General features: G+C 39.1%; 1 protein-coding gene across 1 annotated transcript in view; it reads left to right on the top strand.

Annotated features, from left to right (window-relative positions):
• The window catches only part of LOC130025504 (disks large 1 tumor suppressor protein-like), a 590,309-nt gene that overhangs the window by 142,984 nt on the left and 428,694 nt on the right, over nucleotides 1–18,631 (top strand). The window lies entirely within an intron of this gene.

Below are 18,631 nucleotides of genomic sequence, written 5' to 3'. Positions count from 1 at the left end.
TCCCAATATCAATATAATTCCCTCTAATTAGCAGTTCTTTTCTTATTTATTGACTTTTCTTTTTTCAATGTAACGCTTGGGCTGATAATAATAACACACATTTATATGATAGTTACTTCTAACCAGACTTTTCTGATAATGATGATTTAAGTTCCGATTATTATCCCAGTATAGATGTTTTGTAGCCTTGCCTTTGGGGATCAGAATCTGTTAAGTCAAACAGCTAAAGAGTCCCTGAATCTAAGTAAAGTGTATGTAGATTACCTGTGCTTAAACTTTACGTGTGAATCACATTCTATTTAAACGAAGATGGTGAAACTTAGACATTTTCTAGGAGAACCCTTTAAATTATGACTTAACCAACCTGGCATTCCATTTCTCTATTCCTTGGATGTGATATTTCTGTGTTTTAGTAAATTTCACAGCATTTCTCTGTTTAATTATGTTGCAATTGTCTACCCTAGGTTATTTGATAAATACTTTATATAATCTGCTTTCCTTGCTTCTGTAAGTCCACTAACTCTTCTGATGTTGTCTTGCATTTCCATAATAAACAAATGGTGCCCCAGTTCTTATTGCTTAATGTTTCTTGAGAAAATGCAGACATGAAAAAATAGTTTCTACTTGACATGGCAATTGTTTAGTAAATCTCTTGTGTATTATTTTACATAAAATGAAATAAACACTTTTGTATGGAATTGTGCCAGAATTTGAATTTTCAAATTTGACTCCATAGCTTAAACTTTCATCTTAATTCTTTAAGAATGTATGGATAGCAATTCTAATATATCCATTTATGTACTCATGTAACTATCCTAACTGTCCCACTTTCAATTTTGCATTTATTACTGTTGAACTTGTAGATTGTTATTTTTATGCTAACTTTTTGGGTGAATTTCATAAGATTTTGGTTTTCATTTCTCTTGCAGTAAAAACATAATTAATACAATGATTGACAAGATCATTCACGATCATTAATTTGGTCTCTTAGCCTCCACTACTTTAGGACATCATGTGCTAGGATTATTTTCCCTCTTTCAATATATTCCAAGGGCTGGAGCGATAGCACAGCGGGTAGGGCGTTCGCCTTACAAGTGGCCAACATGGCCGACCCGAGTTCGATTCCTCCGCCCCTCTCGGAGAGCCCGGCAAGCTACCCAGAGTATTCAATATGCCAAACACAGTAACAACAAAGTCTCAAATGGAGACGTTACTGGGACCGCTCGAGCAAATCGACGATCAACGGGAGGGCCTTTACCTTTACCTTTATATTAATGTCTTGAACTGTCCTGTAAGTTGCTAAGAGTACTCTTGCCTCAGGACTTTGCTCTAGCCTTTACCTTAGCTGTTCTGTGTTCTTTCTTCAATATCTGTATGGCTCATTCCTCATTCTATGGTTGAGTTTATGGTTTTGTTTAAATGTTATCTACTCAGTGAGACTTTCCCTCTCAGTTCTGTTAAAAATTCTGTCTCCCTTTTGCTAATCTTCCATGCTCCTCATTTCCCCTTTCTTACTTAATTTTCCTTCCTAGCACTAGGAATAATCTGCATCTCATTAAAAATATTTACTGATACAAAATATAAGCTCTACAAGAATGTGATTATTTATCTTACTGTGTTTCTGCTTTCCAGAACAGTGTGACCTCAATAGATGCACATTGAACAATGAATGGAAAAAGATTCATTCTGCTTAGTGTTACTGAAAGCACAGCTGTAGAGATCCCCTACCAAGTAGTTTTTCTGTATCTCAGCTTTTTTTGTTTGTTGCTGAAACATTTGCTAGTCATAATGTCTTTGTGAGATAATTGGATTTTCTGTCTTGATGACATGATGACACATCACGGCAGTTGCTTGGACATAGGAGAATTCACTTTGGATAGGTTGTCTAATGCTATTGAATGTGCCTTCAGTATTCTAATTTGTTTTGAGTATTGGTAAATTCTTTGAGAATTTCTTCTACTTCCCTAGAATGCTGACTCTTAGCTCTTTTACGCAGCTTGATTTTCCTTTGTTGGTGATGTTTATCTTAACTTAAATAGACACCTTAGTTTTTTCTGGCAGTTTCCTTCTGCTCTCTCTGTCAGAGAAAATTTATAACATGTCAGTCTGGTTCTTCATACTCTGTCAAGAATATTTGTATAATGACTTTTATGAGTAGGTTTTTCATTCAGAACCTTAGGTTTGACACACTACCTATTTATTTACTATTCCTATTTACTGTCACTGTCACTGTCCTCCCGTTGTTCATCGATTTGCTCGAGCGGGCCCAGTAACGTCTCCATTGGAGACTTTGTTGTTACTGTGTTTAGCATATTGAATACGTCACGGGGAGCTTGCCAGGCTCTGCCGACTCAGGGTAGCAGAGTGGCGCAGCGGAAGTGTGCTGGGCCCAGAGGTTGACGGATTCCTATTTAATTTTATCTATTTTTAAAATTTATTTATTTATTGGCTTTTTGGGGGGGTCACACCGGCAATGTACAGGGGTTATTCCTGGCTTTGTACTCAGGAATTACTCCTGGTGGTACTCAGGGGACCATAAGGGATGCTAGGAATCGAACTCGGGTTGACCGCATGGAAGGCAAATGCCCTACCCACTGTGTTATCGCTCCAGCCCTACAATCCCTATTTAAACGTGTAAATTATATTGAAGATTAAATTGTGTATATAGTTATGCCTGTGACCTATGAACTACAATTTACAATTTGGTGATTAGAGATAACTGTTGAATTAAAAATGCATTAAAATTTATTTCTGTTTTCATGAAAATGAAACACATTTATTTTTTATTTATATATATATTTTTTATTAGTGAAACGCCATGAGGTACATTTGTAGACTAACAAGTTTTTGTGCTTGGGTTTCAGTTATACAATGATCGAGTACCCATCCCTCCACCAGTGCCTATTCTCCACCACCAATGATCCCATCCCACCCATCCCACCCTTCCCACCCTGCCTCTGTGGCAGGGCATTCCGTTTTGTTCTCTCTCTCTTATTGGGTGTTGTGGTTTGCAAAAGAGGCACTGAGTGGCAATCATGTTCGGTCAATAGTCTACTTTCAGCATGCATCTCCCATCTTGGGAGGAACTACCAACACCCTTTACTTGGTGTTCCCTTCTCTGTCTGAGCTGCCCTTTCCCCTGGCATGTGTAGCTGGCCTTCAAGCCATGGAGTGAATCTCTTGGTACTTATCTTGACTATTCTTGGATGTTAGTCTCTTGTTTTGTTACTTTATATTCCTCATATAAATGCATTCTTTCTATGTCTGTCTCTCTCTCTCTGACTCATTTCACTTAGCATGATACTTTCCATGTAGTACCACTTGTATGTAAATTTCATGACTTCGTCTTTTCTAACAGCTGCATAGTACTCCATTGTATAGATGTACTGAGTTTCTTTAGCCAGTCATCTGTTCTTGGACACTCGGTTTTTTTTTTCCATATTTTAGCTATTGTGAACAGTGCAGCAATGAACATAGAAATGCAGATGTCATTTCTGATATACTTTTTTGCCTCTCCAGAATATATTCCCAGGAGTGATATTGCTGGATCAAACCAGAGCTTTGGACAAGATACAGCACCTGTTTATGATGAAAACCCTTGTCTAAATGGGTTTTGAAGGAACTTTCCTCAAGATAGTCAAAACCATCTATGAAAAACCCATAGCAAGCATTATCCTCAATGGGAAAAAAACTAAGTGCCTTTCCTCTAAGATCAGGGACAAGACAAGGATGCCCATGATCACCACTTTTGTACAATATAGTACTGGAAGTACTTGCAATAGCGATTAGGCAAGAAAAAGACATTAAAGGCATCCAGATAGGAAAGGAATTAATCAAGCTCTCACTGTTTGCAGATGATATGATACTATATCTCAAGAACCCTAAATCCTCTAAAAAGAAACTCCTAGAAGCGATAGACTTGTACAGTGAAGTTGCAGGCTATAAAATTAATGCCCCCAAATCCATGGCCTTCATATACACAAATAATGAAACAGAAGAAAGTGACAGGAAAAAACAATCCCGTTCACATTCATGCCACAGAAAATCAAATAGCTCAGAATCAGCCTAACTAAAGACATAAAGGACCTCTACAATGAAAACTACAAAATGCTACTCCATGAAACAAAAGAGGACTCGAGGAAATGGAAACATATCCCCTGCTCATGGATAGGCAGAATTAACGTTGTCAAAATGGCAATACTCCCCAGAGCATTATACATATTCAATGCGATCCCTATAAGGATATCCATGAAATTCTTCAAAGAAATAGATCAAACACTCCTGAAATTCATATGGAACAACAAACGCGCAGGAATAGCTATAGCAATTCTTGGAAAAAAGACGTGGGGAAGCATTTCCCTCCCCAACCTCAAACTCTGCTACAAAGTGGTAATAATTAAAACAGTGTAGTACTGGAACAAAGGCAGGGTCGCAGATCAATGGAACAGGGTGAAATATCTGTACACACAACCCCACATGTATGAACATCTAATCTTTGATAAAGGAGCAAGAAATGTGAAGGGAACAAGGAAATCCTCTTCAACAAATGGTGGTGCCATAAGTGGACAACCACATGCAAAAATATGGGCTTAGACCTCAACCTAACACTATGCACAAAAGTCAGATAAAAATGCATTAAAGATCTCAACATCAGGCCAAAATCCATAAGATGCATCAAAGACATGGTCGGCGAAACCCTCCACGATATTGAGGCTAACAGTATCTTCAAAGATGACACTCCATTGACCATCCAAGTGGAAACAGAGATAAACCACTGGGACTATCTTAAAAAGCTTCTACACCTCAAAAGATATAGTGACCAGAATACAAAGACAATCTACAGAATGGGAAAAGATATTCTGTAGATTGGATACCCATCTGATAAGGGGTTGATATCAAGGATATACAAAGCACTGGTTGAACTCCACAAGAAGAAAACATCCAACCCCATCAAAGAATGGCGTAATGAAATGAACAGAAACTTTCTCAAAGAAGAAATCTGAATGACTAAAAGGCACATGAGAAAATGCTCTACATCACTAATCATCATGGAGATGCAGATCAAAACAGGAATGAGATATCACCTCACACCACAGAGACTGGCCCACATCCAAAAGAACAAAGGCAACTGGTGTTGGCACGGATATGGCGAGAAGGGGACTCTCCTTCACTGCTGGTGGGAATGCGGACTGGTCCAGCCCTTTTGGAAAACAGTATGGACACTTCTCAAGAAATTAGAAATTGAGCTCCCATTTGACCCAGCAATACCACGCCTCGGAATATATCCTGGAGAGGCTATTGATATGGTTTTTATCTTTACTTTTGTTGATATGATGGATTATGTTGATTGATTTCCCAATATTAAACCATCCTTGCATTCCTGGGATGAATCCCACTTGGTCGTGGTGTATGATCTTTTTTGATGAGTTGTTTGATTCTATTTGCTAATATTTTGTTGAAGATCTTCGCTTCTATGTTCATCAGGGATATTGACCCATAGTTTTCTTTGTTGGTGGTGTCTTTATTTGCTTTTGGTATTAGGGAGATATTTGCCTCATAGAAGCTGTTTGAGAGTTCCTGGTTTTTTTTTTTTTAATTTCCTGGAAAAGCTTTAGGAGATCTGGCAAAAGGTCTTCTTTAAATATTTGGAAGAATTCACTAGTGAATCTGTCTGGGCCTGGGCTTTTGTTTTGGGAAGACTTTTGATTACCACCTCAATTTCCTTGATATGAATGGGTTTGATAGGGTATCCCAAGTCTTCTTGGTTCAATCTTGGCAGATTATAGGAATTCAGTAATTTATCCATTTCTTCTATGTTCTCTTTTTTTCGTGGCATACAGAAAAGTAGTTTCTGATGATCTTTTGAATTTCATTGGTTTCTGTTGTGATGTCCCCCTTTTCATTTCTGATTGGTTTATTAGTGTTCTTTCGCTTTCTTTGTGAGTCTTGCTAGTGGTTTATCTATCTTGTTTATTTTTTCAAAGAACCAGCTCTTGGTTTCATTGACCTTTTGGATTGTTATTTTGTGTTTTCATGTCATTAATTTCTGGTCTAAGTTTTATTATTTCTTTCCTTTCACCAATTTCTTTTGTTGGTCTTTTTCTAAGATCTTGAACTGTGTGGTTAGGTTATCTATGTAGGCCTTCTCTTCTTTCCTTGGGAATGCTTGCAATGCTATAAATTTTCCTTTTAGCATGGCTTTAGCTGCTTCCCATAGGTTCTGGTAGCTCGTGTCTTCATTCTCATTTGTTTCCAGGTATCTTTTGATTTATTCTTTGACCTCTTTCCTGAAACACTCATTGATCAACATTGAGTTGTTTAATTTCCAGGTGTTTGATTTGTTTCTTGGTGTCCTTGTGTGACTCGCTTCTATCTTAGGCACATTGTAGTCTGAAAAGATTATTGATACTATTTCTATCTTTCTGATTCTACTGAGGTATGTTTTGTGGTCTAGCACTTAATCACTTAATCACTTAACTTCCCGTTAGTCGTCGATTTGCTCAAGCGGGCGCCAGTAACGTCTCCATTTGTCCCTGTCGCGTGCTAGTGTAGCCCAATGGCATCTGTTCGCTCCGGGAACATGAAGGGCCTCAAACCGATTGTTCATGATCTTGACGAAGAAGTCTGACCATCTGGTAGGTGGGCGGCCACGCGGTCTCTTGACATCCCGTGGAATCCAATCAGTAACAGCTCTAGTCCAGCGGTCGTCTTTAAATCTCATTACGTGACCAGCCCATCTGATTTTCGACACCTTGGCAAATGAGACAACGTCCCTGATCCTTGATCGTCGAGGGATGTCAGAACTCCGGATTCGTTCTCTCATTTGAGTGAAACGTGATATTCCAAGCATAGCTCTTTCTATTCTTCTTTGGGAGACCTGAATAGCGTTCTCATCTTGTTTGCGTAGGGCCCAGGTTTCTGAGGCATATGTTAATACAGGAAGAACAGTGGAATCAAAGAGATGTGACCGGAGCCGGAGGTTCTTCGTCCTCTTAGCTATTTCTTTGACGTTCTTGAAGGCGTTCCAAGCCGCTCTCTTCCTCCTGCACAGCTCGGGTGCCAGGTCATTTGTCATGTTGACCTCTCGACCTAGGAACACATAGCTGTTGCATTCGGAGATGGTCGTTCCATTGAGTGCGAATGGGGCGTCAGGAACAAGGCTGTGGCCTAGCATGTGGTCTATTTTGGAAATTGGTCTATGTGCATTGGAGAAGAATGTTTATTCTTTCTTTTTGGGGTGTAAAGCCCTGTATAGGTCTATTAGCCCTCTCTCTTCTACTTCTTCCTTTAAAGCCAATGTTTCCTTGTTGAATTTTGTTCTTGTTGATCTATCCAGAGGTGATAAGGCGATGTTGAAGTCTTCAACTCCTATTGTGTTGCTATCAATGTCCTCCTTATAGTGTGTTAGCAGTTGTTTTAAGTATTTAGCTGTTCCCTCATTAGGTGCATATACATTTAAGAGTGTTATTTCTTCTTGTTGTGTGTATCCCTTGATAAATAGAAAATGGCCTTCACTGTCCCTTCTAATCTTTTTCAACCTGAAATTTATGTTGTCAGATACTACTATGGTCACCCCAGCTTTTTTGAGGGAGCTGTTTGCTTGAAGGATTGTTTTCCATCCTTTAACTTTGAGTCTGTGTTTGCTCTGATTATTCAGATGAGTTTCTTGTGGACAGCAGAATGTTAGTTTCATTTTCCCACTCTTTGTCTCTTGATTGGTGCATTTAGACTTTTGACATAGAGAGAGATTATTGTCTTGGGGTTTTCTGCCATCTTTCTGTAGGGATTGGTTGTGTTTATAATTGTTTTCCTTCTTATCTTACAGGAGCCCCTTTCATCCTTCTTTTAGATTTGGTTTTGATTCTATGAATTTTCTGAGCTGTTGTTTATCATGCTTATTTCTTTTAATTTTAACAGTTGGTTTGCCAAAGAGTGGCAAAATGGATCCAGAAACTGAAACCAACTTTCTGCTGTCTACAAGAAACTCATCTGTAATGATACAAATCGGTGTATCATTCCATCAAGTTTGAGTGAGAGTTTAGCTGAATAAAGTATTCTTGGTGAGGCGTTCAGTTCATTGAGTTTTTTCACTATATCCCACCATTGTCTTCGGGCTTGGAGTGTTTTCTCTGATAGGTCTGCTGTAAATCTAAGGGGTGCTCCTTTGTATGTGATTTCCTTTTTGACCTTGTTGTTTGCAGTATTGTGTCTCTGTCCACATCATCCATCATTCTGACTATGTAATGCCTTGGAGTGCTTTTATTAGGGTCTCTTTTAGCTGGCTCCCTTCTGGCTCCTTGGATCTGGATGTCTGTATTCCTTAACTCTGGGAACTTTTCAACAATGATTTCTTTGACTGTGGCTTTTTCATTGGGGTTGTCTCCCTGTCCTTCTGGTACTCCAATGATTCTAATGTTGTTCCTCTTGGTGTCATCCCCTAGGTCTCTGATTCTCCTGAGAGCCATTTTGAGGTCTTTTCCTATTGCTTGTTGTTCCCTATGGGATTTCTGTTGCTCATCTTCAAGCTCACTGATTCTCTCTTCAGCAGCACTTATTCTATTGCTAAGGGCACTTACTGAGTTTTTAATCTGTTGATGGCGGTCACCCTTCTCCCTTTCTAGAATTTGACCTTCCTCTCAGGCATTATTCTTTGGTTTATTATGGGCATCCAATAAAGCTTTGGAGGAGGTGCTCTTTAATTTTGGGCTTGTACAGCTTCTTGTGTACTGGTCTTTCGTTAGAATTGGAGTAGGCCAGTGGATTATTGTTGTATTATAGTTGAGGCAGCCAGGATTTCTTCCACAGAATTAGGTGATAAAGGCTGGTATAAGTGTCAAGAGTGCTAGGAGTGGGAAATCTAAGTACCCTTCCGGAGCCGTGGGAAAAGGGGGCACATGTGTGGTGTGTGAAAGGTATGCACTCTCGGCTCCCCTACAAACCTGGAAGGGCCGAAAATGAAACTCATTTAGATCATTTAGATTAATACTATGGCAGTACCACTTCATCTATCTTTAACAATAACCCAACTTTATTTTATTTATATTTTATTTAAAATTTTTAAAATTGAGATTCTATGGTCCATAATACTATTAAAGATTCCTCATGCACATAATTACAACACCACATCCTTCACCAATATACTCATCTCCCTCTCTCAAGGGCCCAAATATACCTCTCTCAAACACTCCCGTCTAACTCGGTTGTGTAGATCATTTTTCTGATTATGTTTTATTTGGACCTCTGTTGCTACTTTATTGTGTATCTTTACATCCCACATATAAATCAAGTCATTTTTTATTTAATTTTATTTTTGACTTTTCACCCAACATGATTTTGTCTAGTTCCATCCATATTGCTGCAAATTGTATGATTTTGTTCTTATTCAGGGCAGCTTAGGGCTGGAGCGATAGCACAGCGGGTAGGGCGTTCGCCTTACAAGCGGCCAACATGGCCGACCCGAGTTCGATTCCTCTGCCCCTCTCGGAGAGCCCGGCAAGTTACCGAGAGTATTCGATATGCCAGACACAGTAACAACAAAGTCTTCAATGGAGATGTTACTGAGCCTGCTCGAGCAAATCGACGATCAACGGGAGGGCCTTTACCTTTACCTTTACCTTATATAGACCACAGCTTCTTGACGTTTTCATCAGTAGTTGGGCATTTGGGTTTCCATATCTTGGCTTATTCTAAGTGTGGTGATGAATATAGGCATGCATCCTTCCTTTCAAATTAATATTTTTGTGTTTTGGTGATAGATTACATGAGCTGAATTGCTGTGTCATATGGCACTTCTGTTCATATTTTTTGATAGATCTGCAGACAGCTTACTATAAAGACTGAACCAGAGGACATTCCCACCAACATGGCTGAGGGTTTTTTTTTTCTTACCACAACTTCAACAAAAGTGTCTGTTTCCAGATTTTTGATATGTGCTATTCTCACAGGCAGGCAGGATACTTTTGGTAGACTGAGATGATATCTTATTGTTGTTTTAATTTACATTTCCCTAATCATGAGTGATGATGAGCACTTTTTCATGTGTCATCTTCAGGTCTTCTTTGGGTAAGCGTCTGTTCATCTTCCTGCTCCATTTATGGATGGGGTCAGTGGCTTTTTATTGTTGAGACAATAACCTAACTTTAAATCCCACCTTTAAATTTATCTCACTAATTGATGTTCCTCTGATTCACTTACTATAATTTTAAACCAACCGTTAAAATTATAAAATAATTATTTTTCTTTATCATCTTTTAAAACCCAATGTATAGATTTAATGTATATATTTAAACTCAACATATAGATTTATTATTATGGTATAACTGTGGATTCAAATGAGTGATATTTGAACTAATTATTGTTTATGGATAACTTATTGAGAAAAATAAATTAAAACTGTCTCTATTTCCTAATGTGTAAACTGAGAAAAAACTAATCCTACTTCAAGAAATAACAGAGATTTGTAACATAGTAACATTTGTAGCATAAGAATATGAGATACTTAGCACATTTGCAGATGTTAAATGTACATTGATTGCTTTTAAATAGTGAATCTTTGTCATCCCATTGTTCATCAGTTTTCTCGAGTGGGCACCAGTAATGTCTCTATTTCATCCCTGTCATGTGCTAGTGTAGCCTGATGGCATATTGGGGGCTCTTTCAGGGTCAGGGGAATGAGGACCATCATTGTTATTGTTTTTGGCAGCGGTAGGGCGTTTGCCTTACAAGCAGCCAACATGGCCGACCCGAGTTCGATTCCTCCGCCCCTCTCGGAGAGCCTGGCAAGCTACCGAGAGTATTCGATATGCCAAACACAGTAACAACAAAGTCTCCAATGGAGATGTTACTGGGCCCGCTCGAGCAAATCGACGATCAACGGGAGTACACCATGGTAGCTTGCCAGGCTCTGCCGAGCAGCTGGAACACTCTCAGTAGCTTGCCAGGCTCTACTCTCTGAGAGGGATGGAGGCTTTTGGGGCAGCCTTTAATCACCTTTACTGGTGTTCCCAGTCAGGTATATATGCGGGCAGGATACTTTTGGTAGACTGCAGGGTTCTTTGAGAGCAAAACTTAAACAAAAAGCTTCTGGAAGCTTGATTTATAGTCTCTGGATCTTGGCCGTTGGTAGAATTACACAGCTGTTGGTGGGTGTAACTGTCTAGCTACTGGAAGATGGGGGATCTGGGTGGAGGAGGCCCATTCCAGATCCGAGCAGACTTGGAGATCTCAGGCCCGGGTCCTGCACATCTGAGTTCCTCTGACAGTTCCTTCATGTGTGAGGCTCGTCTGAGCATATGGAGAGTGGTCTTAGCATGGCTGTGGCTGGATTCCAGAGGTCTTCATCTGCCGGGACTCTGCTTGGGCGGGGGGGAACTTAACTCTCCCCCCTCCAAGGGGCCTCCGAGGGGCCCCCCAGCCAGGCTTGGGAGCAGAAGACTCTGCCTTGTTCTCTTCCAGGAGCTTGGTTTTATAGTCTCTGGATATTGACCGTTGGTGGGATTACACAGCAGTTGGTGGGTGTAACTGTCTAGCTACTGGACGAATCCTGATATAAATATGTATTATAAATAAAGGTAAAGGCCCTCCCGTTGATCGTCGATTTGCTCGAGTGCCCAGTACCGTCTCCATTGGAGACTTTGTTGTTACTGTGTCTGGCATATCAGATACTCTCGGTAGCTTGCCGGGCTCTCCGAGAGGGGCGGAGGAATCGAACTTGGGTCGGCCATGTTGGCCGCTTGTAAGGCGAACGCCCTACCCGCTGTGCTATCACTCCAGCCCTATTATAAATATAAATATAAAATATAAATTATTTATATACTTCATGTAAACTTTAATTTCCACCCATGTTCTTATAGTCATTTAAATATCTAATTACTATTAGCTGAAATTGTTATTAAAAATAATTCACAGATGACAAAATCATAGGGAGAAGGACTTGACCAAACTGCATATTTTTATTTATTACTTTCTTTTGCCTTGGAGGCTGTTTCTCTATTCAATATAAATTAAACTCATTGAGCCAAAGAATGTTACAACTCCTAGTAAAGTTAAGTCATTTTACAAAAGGAATAAGTTCAAATACATCATGCAAGTGGTAGAGGTGGAACTGAACACAAGTCTTATGATGCTTGGGAATTCCAAGTCATGTTGACTCACTAGTTATTGAGGACATGCTCAGTGGTGACTAATAAGAATGCCATTGAGAATTAAGAAACATATTAAACATTGTGTTTCCTGTTTTCTATTGAAAGATGGTAGAGTATAATATTTTAAAGGAATGTCAAATAATTTTCTAGAGAATCTCTATAAAAGTCTGTATCACTGTTATCCTGTTGTTCATCGATTTCCTCGAGCAGCCACCAGTAACGTTTCCTTTGTCCTAGCCCTGAGATTTTAGAAAGTGCCACATTCAAGGCTCTTTAGGGTCAGGAGAATGAGACCCCTCATTGTTACTGGTTTTTGGCATATTGAATATGCCAGACTCTGCTGTGAGGGCAGGATATTCTCGGTAGCCTGCCAGGTTCTCTAGTTTAAGAACTAGATAATAAGATATAGCTAGTCCGAACGTGTGGTGAGTGGTCTTAAGCATGGCTGTGGCTGGAACAGGAGGTCTTCAGCTGCTGGGCTCTGCTGGGGGCAGGGAGGGAAACTCAACCCACCCTCCTCCAAGGGGCCCCAGTGAGGACAGCCAGGCACGGAGGCAGGAGACTCTGCCATAAAAGTCTGATCGTGGGTAATTTAAGTATATAGATTATGTATAGTAATATTTTTTTCTTTGTAGCTTCTTATACATACTTCAATTGCTGTCTGATATTCTTAAAACCTGTAAAAGGACCACTGAAGATTTTTGTGGGTTAAAATTTTTATTTGAATAAGTAGCTTTATATACATTCTGAATATGAACATTCAAGTTTTAGTAATATCTATATGAGTACACAATTACCAATACTAATATTATGTTTTGAGGCTCTCAAATCTCTTGATTTTATTGGTACAAACTTTTTTGATTCACTTTTAAACAGGTAACATACAATAATTTCCTCATACCCTGTGAATTTCTCTTTTGTAAGTACTGCTATAGCTACAATTTTGAAAGTGTGTTTATTTGTTTATGGCTCCATATATAACTTCCTTACACAGAAACTCTCATACTAATATTTATGTACTAACTCCTTAGAACAGTGATTTTCCCATAGAAGGTGATCAATACTAATGGAATAACTTTGTAGTTGGACATTTTATAATGGATTCTTGTTCCTTTTCAATCTCTTTATGCCAGACTTTTTTTTTTGTTTTTACATTTAATGATCCTGTTTCCAGGGCTTGAAACTTTGGTCTTCGAATTTACCTCCTTTTTAATTTAATTTTATTTTTATTGAATCACTGTGAGATAGACCCTTACAAAGCTGTTCATGATTAGGCTTCAGTCATACAGAGTCCCAACATCCGTCCCTCCATAAGAGAGCGTTTCCCAGAACAAGTGCGTCCTTCTTTTACTTTATGCAGGTATGTATCCAGACCTCCCACATATTTATCTTTGATGGTGATCTCTCTTCTCAGCTCAAAACTGTATTTCTATAAAGTTTACACTTTTAATTTGATTTTATATTTACCTTGAATTCAGATGATATTAGAATCTCCAGAGTTTCCCATTTTCTGAAATGATTCAAATTAGATTCCAGCCTTTTTCTTGCTCTGCAAGTCTGTTAAGTGCCCATTGATATTTCAAGCCTTAAATGTAAAAGTCAGACACTTGAAACTTTATATAATTTTTTTTCCTGTGACTCTATTTCATCTTGCAAGTCATTAGGTCCTGTCACATCTACCTTCAAAATGTTTTTTAGGTTTACCCTGACTCTTCATCTTCTTAGCTATTGTCTTGTTTTGGGTCCCTAATTTCTGCCTGGATACTACAGTCCATGTTTGTTCCCTTTCCCATTTCTTCTTTCACTGCAGTCTGTCCTCCATGCAATCTACTAAAAACAAACATAATTATGTCATTTTTACATTTGGTAAAGTCCTCTATAAGTTTTTATTATATCATTTCACATAGTAACTTGATCCTCTAGTTGCATTATTTAAATTCCATCAAAGGAGAAAAAAACAACTTTGGAATCTGGTTTCACTCAGTCTCACCATTCCCTGAAAGCAGCTCTTTTAGGCTTAGTGTCTCCATACTTACTTTGCCACTTCCTGGAGCTGGCACAAGTAAGCTTAAGGAAGAAAACATTATTATTATTATTATTATCCTTTTTTAAAAAAAATCTCAGCCTTTTCTACCTTGTTTAATGTTATCTCTTTCCAGAGACTTTAAAAATAACCTAACATTTTGTTCTTTATGAATAACTTCTGATTTACATACTTATGTGTGTATATCAGCTGGATTGTGAGGATAGGAAATCCTTAAATTACTGGGCTTTGTTCAATGATTCACTGAAAAAATATATGTTGGACTAATAAAACAATGACTGAATTTTAACTTTTCCTTTTCTCTTTTCTTTTGTGAATTTTTGAGTTGTTTTAACTACCTTTAGTGCTAACCTAGAGATAGCCACATATTTCAGTGTGGTGGCAAGGTCAAGACCTGACATCTGCTGTGGGTGGCACAGACATAAATGTTGTCTTTTGTAGTCAGTCACCTGCTGTGTGTTACTTTAGCTCCTAAATATTTTACATTTTTTAAATCTGAAATTGCCATGTTCATTGGTTTGTAAAAAGTTGCAGATGGACTATGCTTTTCAATTGATTTCTTTCTACAAATCTTATTGTTTTCTGGACATTTAAGCATAAGAAAAGAAGAAAAAAGAAGAAAAAAGAAGTCAGGAATGTCTTGTTATGTATTGATTTCTTTTGCTAATGTATAGACTTTTCTATAATTCTAATTTTATTAATATTAGATTTTATACTGATTATTCTATATTTACCAAGTATTACATCTACTATCATTGCATTACTGCCTTGATTGAAAGTAAGATGATGCTATGCCCTATTGCACATGGTAGTTAGAAATTACCCCAAAGTGATGATTCACTATCTAGGTCATAAACAAAATATTTGGCTTCATGACAGCTACATTAGTTGCATTGTTTTCCATCCACAGCTGTCAGGCATAAAATGGTTACTTGGCAGCCAACAAAGACTGAACTCATAACAAATGGCCATCTCTTAAAAATATTGCTTACCAAGTACAAATTGAAAATTTACAGTAGTGTTGTATTTAAATTAAAAACCTAAATATAGTACTTATATTTCTGAAAAACTTGAGAATGTCTCCTATACCACCCGCTATTATATTGTTAATTGAGATAAATGAAATAAAGATAAGTTTATTTTACTGAAATAAACTAAGACGGTTAATAAAATACTATGTAAACATTTCACATTTCTAGTATAATTTTCAATGATTTATTATATTGCAATATATTTACAAGGAAAAGATACTTCACTATAAAAAATATGTTCTTATTCCTAACTCTGATCACTTGATCACTTGACATCCTGTTGCTCATCGATTTGCTCGAGCGGGTGCCAGTAATGTCTTCATTTGTCCCAGTCACATGCTAGCATAGCCCAATGGCATCTGCTCATTCCAGAAACATAAAGAGCCTCAAACCAATCGTTCAGGGTCTTGACGAAGAAGTCTGATCATCTCTTAGGTTGGTGGCCACGTGATCTTTTGACATCCTGTGGAATCCAGTGGGTAACGGCTCTAGTCCAGCGGTTGTCTCCAGATCTCATTACATGTCCAGCCCATTTGATTTTTGACGCCTTGGCAAACAAGACAGCATCCCTGATTCTTGATCGTCGACGGATGTCGGAACTCCGGATTCTTTCTCTCATTTGAGTGAAACGTGAAACTCCAAGCATAGCTCTTTCTATTCCTCTTTGGAAGTTTAGATTCAGCCTTCTGAAACTGTGAGTTACCACGGATGGTCTTGGTCGACATGATGAACTCAGACAGTCTCTCACCCTGTTCATTCCATTCTAGGCCATGGGTCCTGATGTGTAGTTCTTCATCTGATCTTCTTGGTCCTATCTTGGCATTAAAATCACTGACAATCATCTTGTAGAAGGTGTGGTCTTCTTTATAGAACTTCTCTAGCTCCATGTAGAACTTCTCAATTTCTCCTTCTTCATAATTGGAGGTTGGTGCATAGACAACGAAGATAGAAACTTCCAGCAGTGAGCCACATCTATTCAAGTGTAATTGTCCAATTCGGGTTGTTCATTCGAATGGATTCATCCATTCGAATGAATCAAAGCTTCATGAGTGAAGTCACACAGAACCAGGTAGGTGGAACACTATGACCTTGAACTCCAGGCTCAATGGGATCCAGAAACAGAGATCCTTTGCCTGCTCCTACCAATCTCTGGCAACCCAGTGATTAAACTCAGAATCCCCACCCTACCCTGCCCTGTCTGCTTCCACCAAACTCTGGCGACCCAGGGATTACACATAGAAGACCCACCCTACCAGTACCAGGTAAATATCTCATCAGCAGACCTTCACTACCTCCACTACCCCCACTACCCAGCTGCTGCCACGCTCCAGGATGCTTTCCGGACTGGGTCACATCATAAGACACTTACTATTCATCTTTCAAGATTACCGCACCACATTTGATGGGGTTTGAAATATGGTTTGAACCATGAGAACACCTACAAGGGCAATTAAAGGCTGCCCTAAAAGCCTCTATTCCTCTCAGAGAGCTTGGCTAGCTACCGAGAATATCCCGCCCGCACAGTAGAGCCTGGCAAGCTATCTGTGGTGTATTCGATATGCCAAAACCAGTAAATACAATGGGTCTCATTCCCCTGACCCTGAAAGAGCCACCAATACAGCAGTATTAAGAAGGATGAGGAAGGAGAGGCTGATAAAATCTCAAGGCCAAACTAGGCTGCCAAAATGAAGAAGGACTAAAATGACTGTCTGTACTTTCAATGCACATATGCAGGCATTGGATGCATCCATCAAGGAACTGATGGTGCAAATGCCAAAGATCAAGTATAACATCATTGGTCTGACGAAGACAAGAAGGCATCAATTACATCATGCTGTTGTCGACACTGGAGAACTGTTCTACGGAACATGCGACAAAAGAGGCATTGGTGGTGTTGGTGTCCTTGTGAGCACAAACTTGGCCATGAGCATTGATTCATTCCTAACTCTAACTTTTAAAAATATTTGTCACTAGCAGTACGGCTGGGTTGGGGTTCTGGTGCTGTTTCTGAAGATCTATGCCTGACAGTTTGATGCTTGGCCTTAGGTGCTTGGGTCATGCTGTCGGCCACCTGGGTGCCACATGAAACTGCTGGGGACCATCAGGGATCATTCAGCAGTGCTCAGGGGAATCCATGTTTTACAGGATATCCTCAGGTCCTTCCACATGCTAGGTGGTATACTCTGCCACTTGCGCTATCTTTCTGCTCACTTAATTTTTGATTAAATTTTGTTCGTGTTTCTTCTTTTTCGTCCTTTCATTCCTCCAATTCAGTTGTTTTTTTCCTTTTAATATTTAACATCTTCTTTGCACCATGCATGACATGGAAAACCATAACTATTATTAGAATAAAAAGAAGAGACTCTTGGGGCTGGAGTGATAGTACAGAGGGTAGGGCATTTGCCTTGCATGTGGCCAACCTGGGTTCGATTCCCAGCATCCCATATGGTCCCCTGAGCACTGCCAGGAGTGATTCCTGAGTGCAGAACCAGGAGTAATCCCTGAGCACTGCCAGGTGTGACCCAAAAAGGAAAATAAAAAAGACGAGGTTTCTCATTTCAAGTTATCTAATAGTTTAGTAAAGAAGAGAAAAAGATGCATATACAGAGAATTCAGTAGAATGAAGAAAGAGAAGACCAAGGTACTGGGGAGAGTTTTAAATGTAGGCTGAGTCTAAAACTTCCCAAATTTATATTTCTAATTGAAACTATGTGTGGAATTATTACTACAATTTTATTGCTTCTATTTATCTATTTTTAGGGTGTTTTGGTTCATGTTTTTGAGCCATATTTGGATCTTACTCCTGGTTCTGTCCTCAGGGATCACTCCTAGTTCACCATATATGGTGCTAAGGATAGAATCTGTGTCACCTGCATGCAAGGCAAATACCCACTATACTCTCTCTCCTCAAATTATTATTTTTTTCTTTTGTTTTATAAAGTTGGGCTGGAGCGATAGCACAGCAGGTAGGGCATTTGCCTTGCCCGTGGCTGACTCAGGTTCGATTCCTCTGTCCCTCATAGAGAGCCCGGTAAGCTACTGAGAGTATCCCGCTCGTATGGCAGAGTCTGGCAAGCTCTGTGTGGCGTATTCGATATGCCAAAAAGTTACAAGAAGTCTCACAATGGAGACGTTACTAGTGCCTGCTCAAGCAAATCGATGAACAATGGAGGACAGTGCTACAGGCATACAGTGCTATTTTGTAAAGTGGTTCACAATATTTTAGTATATTTAATATTCAAACACCAGTCCCACCACCATTACTTCTTCCCACCACCATATTTTGGGCATTTCTATATCACAAACACCAATCCCTACCCCAAGGCAGAACTGAAATAATACATTATTTCCCTCTAAGATTGGTTGTCTCCTACTTTGAATACCATCAAGTGTGGTGCGGTATCATTGGAGTA

Source organism: Sorex fumeus, unplaced genomic scaffold (assembly GCF_029834395.1).
Source record: "Sorex fumeus unplaced genomic scaffold, SorFum_2.1 ptg000030l, whole genome shotgun sequence".
In the NCBI taxonomy this organism is placed as follows: domain Eukaryota; kingdom Metazoa; phylum Chordata; class Mammalia; order Eulipotyphla; family Soricidae; genus Sorex; species Sorex fumeus.
The sequence above is the reverse complement of the archived record's forward strand: the minus strand, read 5'-3'. Positions and strand labels throughout refer to the sequence as shown.